At 46.6% G+C, this 10,870-nt stretch overlaps 1 long non-coding RNA gene across 1 annotated transcript; it reads right to left on the bottom strand.

Annotated features, from left to right (window-relative positions):
• Positions 1-428: 428 nt before the first annotated feature.
• Positions 429-10,543, bottom strand: LOC125992623 (uncharacterized). Its single transcript, XR_011086276.1, has 3 exons — positions 8,974-10,543; positions 6,725-7,826; positions 429-820 (listed from the first exon to the last, which is right to left on the bottom strand). It is a non-coding gene; the product is annotated as an uncharacterized lncRNA (long non-coding RNA).
• Positions 10,544-10,870: the final 327 nt, after the last annotated feature.

Genomic DNA, 10,870 nt, shown 5'->3' with positions numbered 1-10,870 from the left:
AATATTGAATCATTGCCCAGTGTTAATTTGTAGCAGTCATGATATGCTACACACTCACAGAGGGCAACAGTTAGTACATTTTTTTTAAACTTTGGTGTGGATGAACGGGGCCTTTTGCTCCACACCAAACCCGGCTCCAGAATTTTCATCGGGGCGGAAGTGCACACCAGCCCACAGTTGTAGGAAGAGGCCAGGGCCCTGGTCTACCCCAACTCAGTGGTATCATCTCCTCAGGAGGTAGTCACAAAACTACCTGAGATGGGTGTCACTGGATGGCATAGTAACCAATTTAAGTTACCTGCACCCACAAATGCACATGTACACACATGTATTTGTGTACACTTGTGAAGACATGATGCATGTGCAATAATGTACATGCATACGCATGCAAAGCTCCCCCCCCCCCCCCCCCCCCACACACACACACACACAAAATCATTGAAATCCTCTGTTTAGTACTAAGGTACCAAACGTTATTATTTTTTTGTCATCTTTAAGGTTGTGTACACAGACACAGGACACACTCATTGTCAAACACAATTATTGTAATTGGGATATCAATTTGGTCCACTTTAGATGCGTCCAATCTGCATGGTGCGCCAAGGAGGGAACCGCCTTGCGCCAATTCGGAGTTTAACACTTAAGTAAAGTAAGTAGCCATTTGTACTTCCCACTTTGCACGCATACTTATACGCATTTTTAAACTACCGCAAAATTGGCCTTTGGCGGGAGGCTAATCTAGTAGAGCTGAAGGTAGGGGGTTCCTTCCAATTCACACACCTGAGTGCCCAGGTGACCGAGTCAGGAGTAACGCTCCATTCTACAACATACACAGATGTAAAGGTTAGTAAATGGCTTCATAGCAGTGGAATTGAAAAGGTGACTAAATAACATCATCAAAGCGCCAGATTAACTTTTGGCAATGGATACTCTAAACCATAGGTGTCAAACTCAAGGCCCGGGGGCCAGATACGGCCCGCCAAATCATTTTATGTGGCCCGCAAAGACAAATTGTGCATCAACTTGTGTCAATACTATACGGAAGATACTGTATATCATATATTGACAGTCATAATGGCCCTCCGAAGGAAACTATGATTATGATGCGGCCCTCGACAAAAATGAGTTTGACACCCCTGCTCTAAACGCTTTCATTTAGGTGCACCAGCACTAAATCTAGGTGCGCCGACATTTCACTTATTATTTGTACATTTTTCAACCGATTCAACCCATTCCAAAGCATTTCCATCCTTCCAGTTTGACATTCACATCATTCAGCACAGGGTTAGGGTTAGGGTAAGGGTAGGGTTAGGGTTAAGTAGAGAGTTCCTCCCCCGAGGGAGAGGAGCAAAGGTACGGTCCTACCATCCACGCCCACGTCCCACAACCAGCCCCAGAGCACCCTGTCCGTCGTGGCTGCGCCAGCCATGCTGGTCAGGCCAAATTGGGCTTAATAAACATGTATTTGCTTTGTAATTGTTGTTTGTTTTTGTGTTTGCACTTTGCCTATCCGGTCGCCTTTGTTATATATGTAATAAATGAGTCTCGACTTGGCATGATAGATTGACAGCTGCATTTGCGGTCAAATTAGTTGTACCTCGCACTTAATTCATCGACTCCCCTATCTGGGTGGAGCGAGAGCATCTTGCTCTGTGCGGCATCCATGCGCTCTCCTATCTGGGTAGAGCGTGGGTAAATTATAATTTTGCGTCTAATTGTTTTCCTATTGGCGCTAGTTTGCGCTCCCTTTTATTTCCTCCTTGTGGCCATCGACAACGTTTCGGCATCTTTTGTGCATTCCTCAGGTCTGGCACACGGGAATTGCAGCTAAATTTAGTTTTGTTGCATGTGGGTTAGGGTTAGGGTTAGGGGGTTAGGGTTTAGGGTTAGGTATTTTGAGTTTATCTCGCTAAACCTTCCCCAAAGGGTCCGCCGACCCTGTCGGTTAGATAGAAGGCAACGGAAGGCACGAGCCTACGCATGTCTCACCAGTAAACCTCGCCGTACCAGGTCACATAAAATCTGGATTGGGTACGAAGGACAGCGAAGTGAGAATGCACCTCTGCCAGAACCTCCCCCGAGTAGCTGAGGCGCTACCCAGGTCTTCGGCCAGCAAGATGGAAAAAATAAGAGAAGAAAAAAAAACAACCTAAAGTCCTACCCTTGGATTACATTATGTCTATTCACTTTGAACCATTGTTTACCTCATGTCTTGTTTTTATATTCAACCAACCGTTTTCCTTAGAAGTTAGGGGTTAGGGTCAGCTAAAAAGTTCCTCCCCCGAAGGAGAGGAGCAAAGGCACGGTCCTTCTATCCTTACCTGCCCCCCATAACCGGCTCCAAAGTATCCTACCCATTGCGGACGCGCCAGCCATGTTGGCCCGGACTACTTAGGGCTTAATAAAGTTATTTTTTTTACCTTGAACTCGTGTTTGTGCTTCTTGTATGTTTGATTTTGACTGTACTTACCCGATCTGGTCACCTGAGGGAAAAAAAACACTAATTTAAAGTCCTACCCTTGGATTACCTTTGTCTATTCCCTTTTAACTATTTTTGAACTAATATCTCGTTTTTATATTCAACCAACCATTTTCTTTAGAGGTTAAGGTTAGGGATTAGGGTTAGGGGTTAGGTTTAGGGATTAGGGGTTAGGTTTAGGGATTAGGGGTTAGGGATTAGGGGTTAGGTTTAGGGATTAGGGGTTAGGACTAGGTCTATAAGGTTATCTCGCTACACCTTCCCCAAAGGGTCCGCCGACCCAGCCGGCCAGACAGAAGGCAGCGGAGGGCACAGGCCGACGCATGTCCCCCTCAGCAAACCCCGCCGCACCGGAGTCGCACAAACTCCGGAACGAAGGACGGCGAAGCGAGACCGCACCTCAACCAGAAACCCCCCCCCCCCCCCCCCCCCCGGAGCAGCCGAGGCGCCCCCCAGGACCCCAGCCAGCAAGACGGAAAAACAGCGAGACGCGAGAGAAGAAAGCCACCCCATCCCTGGACCACATCACGTCTACCACCCTTGCAGCATTCTTGACCCAATATCTTGTTTCTATACTCAACCAACCACTTTCTTCAAAAGGGATCCCATTAAGTCGACATTGTTGTTCTGGGTAATTTGAACGTCATAATTTTGTAGACACCTCATCAGTAGTGGACCTTGGGGTCACAGAGTGTTTCGGCCATTATCATCAGACACCCTCGCCCAAGGGAGGCCCCACCGGGGTCGATCAAGCCCCGGAGTGTGTCTACCTCCTCAATCGAAATCTCAGTATCTGTCTAGTCAACTGTCCAGCTTTAACGCAGACAGCATAAATCAATTGGTCAGTCTTTTAGTCCTTTTGTTGTGCTGATTTGTTCAACCATTAAACCTACGTACAAAACCTTTGTATTCCTTTGTATGGCATGCCACAAGTCTGGTAAAACAAAGTTTAGGGCTAACCTGGTATAGTTTTGCTTCGCATGCTCCCGCATATCCCATCTCAATAAAGTCTAGCATAGCGTAATACAGCATAACCTAGCCTTGACGATTAAAAAAGTTTCACCTGATATTCTCAAAGAATCGGAAGAATCTTCCATATTAACTGGAAACAAGGTCTTCCCCAGTGCCCTTCCCCCGAGTCACCGTCCTACCGCCGAGCACCTCCTCCCCAGAGCCTCAGCGAAGCAACTGACGGCTCTCGTCATACAATCACGCACCCACATCTAACTGATAAGCACCAAAAAATATATATATCGGCAAACCCTATCGGTACTGTTTAATTGGTTTAGTCGTGCAACATTTAAATGTAAATTGAATTCATAATTTAAATCCAATCATATATTTAGGAATACATTCATCTACGTAAATTGCGATCCCCCTAAGTCCCGCCCCCTGGAAACACTCGTAAACTCCTGTCAATCACCCTGGCGGCTCTTTTCTCCGTAATCCCCCTATCTTTCAAAACCTCACATCGCCCAAATAAACGATCAATATAAAATAACATTCTCCTAAATCCCCTGGTATTATTAAAGTGTGTACCCCGATCCCCTTCATTCGTAGAATTAATTTATAACATTAATACGATCGTACATTCAAGATTCAAGATTCAAGAGTTTTTTATTCGCCATGTTTGAGCGTGCCAAACAAGGAATTTGACTTCGGTAAATCACAGCCTCTGTTCAACATTTAGGTGACTAACAACAACACTCAGGACATGTGAAGAACGAAAGATATTCTCAAACACCCCCTGATCTTAAACTCCCAAGAGGGCAAGGAAAAACTCAAAACTCCAGCTAGGGGAAATGAGAAACCTTGAGAAGAGACCACAGATGGGAGGGTCCCTCTTCTAGGATGACCAGGCTGCAATGGATGCAGAGAGGACACATAGTACAAACAGTGTAGACAAAAAAGGTGTGGCAAGCGGGATGTTATTGCACAGTAATGACTCTGAGACTCTAAGAGTGGTGTGAGTTCATCAGAGCGACAGCCTGGGGGAAGAAGCTGTCTCTGTGTCTGCTGGTTTTAGTGTACAGAGCTCTATAACGGCGTCCAGAGGGGAGTAGTTCAAACAGGCTGCAACCTGGGTGCGAAGGGTCTGTTGAGATGTTACTTGCAAGTTTCCTGGTCCTGGACAGGTACAAGTCTTGGATAGATGGGAGGTTGATTCCAATTATCTTTTCTGCAGTCCTTATTGTCCGTTGCAGTCTGTGCTTGTCTTGTTTGGAGGCCGATCCAAACCAGACAGTGATGGAGGTGCAGAGGACAGACTGGATGATGGCAGTGTAGAAGGTCTTCAGCAGCTCCCGTGGCAGGTTGAACTTCTTGAGCTGTCTCAGGAAGTACAGCCTCTGCTGGGCCTTCTTCCGGACAGAGTCTATGTGGCCGGTCCATTTCAGGTCCCGAGAGATTGTGGTTCCCAGGAACTTGAAGGTGTCTGATGAGAGAATAGTATTACTGCGGATAGTGAGGGGTGAAAGTGGTGAAGGGCCTCGCCTGAAGTCCACTGTCATCTCCACGGTCTTGAGCGGGTTCAAGTCCAGGTGGTTTTGGCTGCACCAGTGACCAGCCGCTCCACCTCCTGTCTGTACGCAGTCTCATCACCGTTCTGGATCAGTCCGATGAGAGTGGTGTCGTCTGCATACTTCAGGAGCTTCACGGAAGAGTCACTTGCGGAGAAATCGTTGGTGTAGAAGAGAAGAGCAGTGGGGAGAGGACTGTTGGGTTGACAACATTTATCTGAAATCAATCTCGGAGACGGTAGGTCTTTCTTGGCTTAGCGTTTTCTCCTGCGCAGAAGGGCGCATCCCAGACACAGCAAGTGTGGCTGAGATTCGCGCTCTGCTCTGAGTTTTGCCGAGCTTTTTATTGAGAAAGAAACAATTGGGCAAGTGTACATGATCGGGTAGGTTCACAGGCAGGAAATACATTCCATAGTTATATCTCATTACCACAGAACAAACTCTCGTGGACGGAGCAGTATGGACGTCTCATGACTATTAGCTTAACAAAAACGTAGTCTTTAGTGGCCCTGGGAATACATCCCGGTGTCGTACTCATGACTTCAACTTAAATGAGACCTCTGTCTGCTTCAGCCATCCCATGACAATCTCATGATCTGAACATGTCTAGCTAACTATGGGGCTTATTGTATAGCGCGGCTAATGACTCCAGTCATTAGCCGGCCATATGCCCCCAAATCATTTTCACAAGGCTAGATGGTCACATACTGCGGAGAGTCTTGCACACAAAAGTAGATACATAGAATCCAATGATAAAAAGTATATCATTTCCAACAAGGACGCATCCCTGAGGGGCTCCAGTGTTGGTGGTCAGGGTGTCAGATGTGATGCTCCCCAGCCTCACACGCTGTCTCCTGTTGGTCAGGAAGCTGGTGATCCACTGACAGGTGGAGGCAGGCACCGCAAGCTGGATGAGCTTCTGTTGGAGGATGTCAGGAGCGATGGTGTGGAACGCCGAGCTGAAGTCCACAAACAGGATCCTGGCGTACTTTCCTGGGGTGTCCAGGTGTTGCAGGATGTAGTGCAGTCCCATGTTGACCGCATCATCCACCGACCTATTTGCCTGGTAGGCAAACTGGAGGGGGTCCAGCAGGGGGCCCGTGACATCCTTCAGGTGGTTCAGTACTAACCTCTCGAAAGATTTCATGACCACAGATGTCAGTGCAACAGGTCTATAGTCATTCGTACCTGTGATGGCGGGCTTCTTGGCCACTGGTACGATGGTGGAGCTCTTGAAACACGAGGGCACCTCACACAGCTCCAGGGAACGGTTGAAGATCCGTGCAAAGGTGGGCGCCAGCTGCTCAGCGCAGACTTTCAAGCAGGAAGGTGACACGCCGTCTGGGCCCGGTGCCTTCCTGATCTTTTGTCTCCGGAACATCTGGCGCACTTCCTCCTCGCGAATCTGGAGTGCGGGCGCGGCCTCTGCAAGAGAGAGAGTCGGTGACCACGGTGATGGAGGTGTGGACAGAGCAGTTGTGGGGGGAGGTGAGTATGTGGATTGTGTGGATTGTGCTGCAGGAGGTCCCGTTGTGTGGGAGGACCGATCAAACCTGCAGTAGAACCTGTTTAGCTGGTCAGCGAGCCTTGGGCTCTCCACAGGACGGGGGGTTCGTTTCTTGAAGCCCGTGATGCTCTGCAGGCCTTTCCACACTGTTGAGGGATCAGGATTGGCAGAGAGGTGTCTCTCCAGGCTCTCCCCGTAACACCTCCTGGCTTTCCTGACCTCTCGGTTCAGTGTGTTTCTGGTCTGCTTGAACAGGTCCCGGTCGCCGCTCCTGTAGGCCTCCTCCTTGACTTTGCGCAGCCTCCTAAGGTTCGGTGTAAACCAAGGTTTGTCGTTGTTGTACGTGCAGAAGGTCTTAGTCTGCACACACAGATCCTCACAAAAACTGATGTATGATGTGACAGTGTCAGTGAGTTCATGCAAGTCTGAATTTGCAGCTTCAAAAACACTCCAATCGGTGCAGTCAAAGCAGGCTCGGAGGTCCTGCCTTGACTCCAATGTCCACTTCCTGACAGTCCTCACCACAGGCTTTTAGTTTTTAGTTTCTGTCTGTAGGCAGGGATCAGATGAACTAGACAGTGGTCCGAGAGTCCTAAAGCTGCACAAGCCACAGAGTGGTATGCATCCTTAATTACGGTGTAGCAGTGGTCCAGTGTCTGTGCCCCTCTGGTGGGACACGTTATGTGCTGTCTGTATCTGGGGAGTTTGTGTGCGAGGTTCGCCCTGTTAAGATCACCCAGAACAATGATTAGTGAATTTGGTAGAAGTTTCTCCATGTCTGTCACCTGGTCAGCCAGCATCTGCGTGGCTTCACTCGCACGTGCGTGTGGTGGGATGTAAACAGCCGCCATGACGATCGAGGAGAACTCCCGTGGTGAATAGAACGGCCGGCAGTTTATGAAAAGTGTTTCTAGGAGAGGGCTGCAAAACTCTTTCAACACCATGACATCGGTACACCAACGTTCATTAATGTAGAAACAGAGACCACCTCCCTTTGATTTTCCGGAGAGCTCCGCGCTGCGATCTGCACGCGTTAGCCGAAACCCAGCTAACTCCATGGCGTGGTGGGGGGTTCGTTCGCTAAGCCACGTCTCAACAAAACACAGCGCGGCGGATCTGCTGAAGTCCGTGTTCCTTGAAGTGAGGAGCAGCAGTTCGTCCATCTTGTTCGCCAGGGAGCGGACATTCGCCAGATGAATTGACGGTAGGGCAGAACGGAACCCTCTCTGCCTCAGCATTACGAGGGCTCCCGCTCGTTTTCCGCGTCGCCGCGCTAGCTTGTATAGCACCGCCGCTCCGGCTAAAATCTCCGACAAACAGTCTGAATCAGAGAGAACAGGAGAGAAAATACCAGAAGAAGACTGACCGATGTTTAACAGTGCTTCTCTAGTAAAAGTGATCCGGGATGGACAGCAGAAGACACAGAAAACACACAAAATAAGACAAAGAAACAGAGAGCGACTCACCGTGGCAGCCATGCGCGGCGCCATCAGTCGTAACCAAATCCCCGTAAGCGTATCGTAGCTAATGTTATGAGCGTTAGCTGTGTTTCCTTTATTGATATCCGGCAATTTAATATTTTCTCTTTTCGTTCTCTTTTACCTTAGCATACTCCCGCACATCCTATACCAATAAATTCCAGCATAGCGTAGTACCGCATAACGTAACTTTAGCAATTAAAAAGGGTTCACCTGTTTCTCTCAAAGAATCGGAAGAATCTTCCACCTTACCTGGAAAGAAGGTCTTCCCCAGTGCCACTCTCCTGAGTCACAGCGCCACCGCCGAACGCCACCCCCCCCCACGAGCCTCAGCGAATTAACTGACGGCTCTCGTCATCCCATGACGTTCCCACATCTAACCGATAAGCCCTAAAACATTCGGTAACCCCTATGGTACCGTTTAATCGGGTTAGACGTGAAACATTTAAATGTAAATTGAATTCATCCTCTAAATCAAGACATATATTTAGAAATACATTCATCTACATAAATTGCGATCCCCCTAAGTCCCGCCCCCTGGAAACACTCGTAAACTCCTGTCAATCACTCTGGCGGCTCTTTTTTCCGTAATCCCCCTATCTTACAAAACCTCACATCGCCCAAATAAACGAACAGTATGGAATACCATTCTCCTAAATCCCCTGGTATTATTAAAGTGTGTACCCCGATCCCCTTCATTCGTAGAATTAATTTATAACATTAATACGATCGTACATTCGTAACCAAATCCCCGTAAGCGTATCGTAGCTAATGTTATGAGCGTTAGCTGTGTTTCCTTTATTGATATCCGGTGTCATTCATCCGGCAATTTAATATTTTCTCTTTTCGTTGTCTTTTAGCTTAGCATACTCTCACATATCCTATACCAATAAAGGCTAGCATAGCGTAGTACCGTATAACTTAGCTTTAGCGATTAAAAAGGGTTCACCTGTTTTTCTCAAAAAGAATCGGAAGAATCTTCCACATTACCTGGAAAGAAGGGCTTCCCCAGTGCCACTCTCCTGCCTCACAGCGCCACCGCCGAAAGCCAACCCTTCTTTTCTCTTTTCTTTTCTCTCCCACGAGCCTCAGCGAAGCAACTGACGGCTCTCGTCATTCAATCACGTTCCCACATCTAACTGATAAGCACTAAGACATTCTGTAAACCCTATTGGTACCGTTTAATTAGGTTAGTCGTGAAACATTTAAATGTAAATTGAATTCATCATTAAATCAAATTATATATTTAGAAATACATTCATCTACGTAAATCGCGATCCCCCTAGGTCCCGCCCCCCGGAAATACTCGTAAACTCCTGTCAATTACTCTGCCGGCTCTTTTTTTTTCTGTAATCCCCCTCTTTTCCCAAACCCTCCCCTCGTCCAAATAAAAAATTCATATGGAATAAAATTCTCCTCAACCCCCTGGTATTATTAAAGTGTGTTACCCGATTCCATTAATTCGTAGAATTAATTTATAACATTAATACGATCGTATATTTGTAACGAAATCACTATAAGCGTATCGTGGCTAATGTTATGAGCGTTAGCAATGCGGAAGTACTTTTTCATTTCTGAATTTAAAGGGTATCATTAATCCCCTAATATTCGCGTCTAGCCGAGCTCTATTCGTACCACAGCGATTTAGTGTGCCAAGGGCGCCCTCAAGCGTCCCATCACGTACTATGTTTTCCTTTTATGTGTTAGAAGAAAAATCCTTCTTTTTTTTATATTTTTCTTTTAGAGTTTGCTTAAAATCAAAAATATAATTCGATTATAGTCCCCCCTTTTTTTTGTTTTGTAATTTAATTCAATTTAATCGTAAATTTTTAGATTTGGTTGGATTAAAATTCATTCTGGAATCTCATTGCATTTAGGATCAACATAAGGTTCAGTTTAGATTAATTTTGTTGAAATTTGGTGTAATTCCTAATTAATTTAGCGTTAATGGTTAGGGTCAGAGGTCAAGGTTAGAATTAGGGTTTGGGTTAGGTTTTCATTCTGAATCTGAACTTATGTAAGTTTTATGAATTGATTAAGTGTTAGGATTTAATGTTAGAGTAGAGTCCAAATAAGGATGAAGATTAGAATTTGGTGTCCGAGTTGGGCACTTTATCTATGTTGTCAGGAAAACCAGCCAACCAGAGTTAGACTCTTTGATTAAATGGAAAGTGTCAGGTTTTTCTCCAACCTCCTTTCAGCCGTCTCCCAATCACATAAACATCCCCCACAAGAACTTAAACCAAGGAACAATTATGATATTTTCCCTAATTTCCATATATCGTTTCGGGAGGGCATTCCCTCCAAATTTTCCCCAACCGTGTAAACTCCACCACTAGAACTTCTATTTTAACCCCGATATTCCAGTGTTCTCCGTTTCCGTTGTTGCCAAATTGAGTCCTAGTGGATATTGAGTTTTCAACCTCCTGACCCATCTCATTTCCGCGTTTTCCCTATCCCTTTGTGTCCAGCCCGCACAGCTCTCCAAAATCCGTATTCTCAAGTTACGTAACCCGTGCAGGCGGAAATGGCGTACTACATGCGTGTTACGCTTCTGGTTATGTGTGATGCTGTAGCGGTGCGCATGCAGTCTGCTTCTGACATCATTTCGAGTCCGTCCCACATACATAACTCCACACAATCGACAGCTCATACAGTAGACCGCATTCCGCGTAGACAAGGCCTTACCCGTCTGTGTGAAGAAATGTTCTTTCTTCTGAGAGTCTGTTATCACTCCTATTGATCTCCTGGCTGCACGAGAGGACCCACTTTTCATTTTAGTGCTAACCAACAAATCTTTTAAATTTGGATTCCTTTTGAAGGCTGAAACCACCTTATGTTTCGCCTTCAGGTCAGTCAGCGCCGACGCTTCCAAATTCTGTTTAAT

Source organism: Syngnathus scovelli, unplaced genomic scaffold (genome assembly GCF_024217435.2).
Source record: "Syngnathus scovelli strain Florida unplaced genomic scaffold, RoL_Ssco_1.2 HiC_scaffold_23, whole genome shotgun sequence".
Lineage (NCBI taxonomy): Eukaryota > Metazoa > Chordata > Actinopteri > Syngnathiformes > Syngnathidae > Syngnathus > Syngnathus scovelli.
Note: the sequence above shows the minus strand (reverse complement) of the source record. Positions and strands in the feature narration are given on the sequence as shown.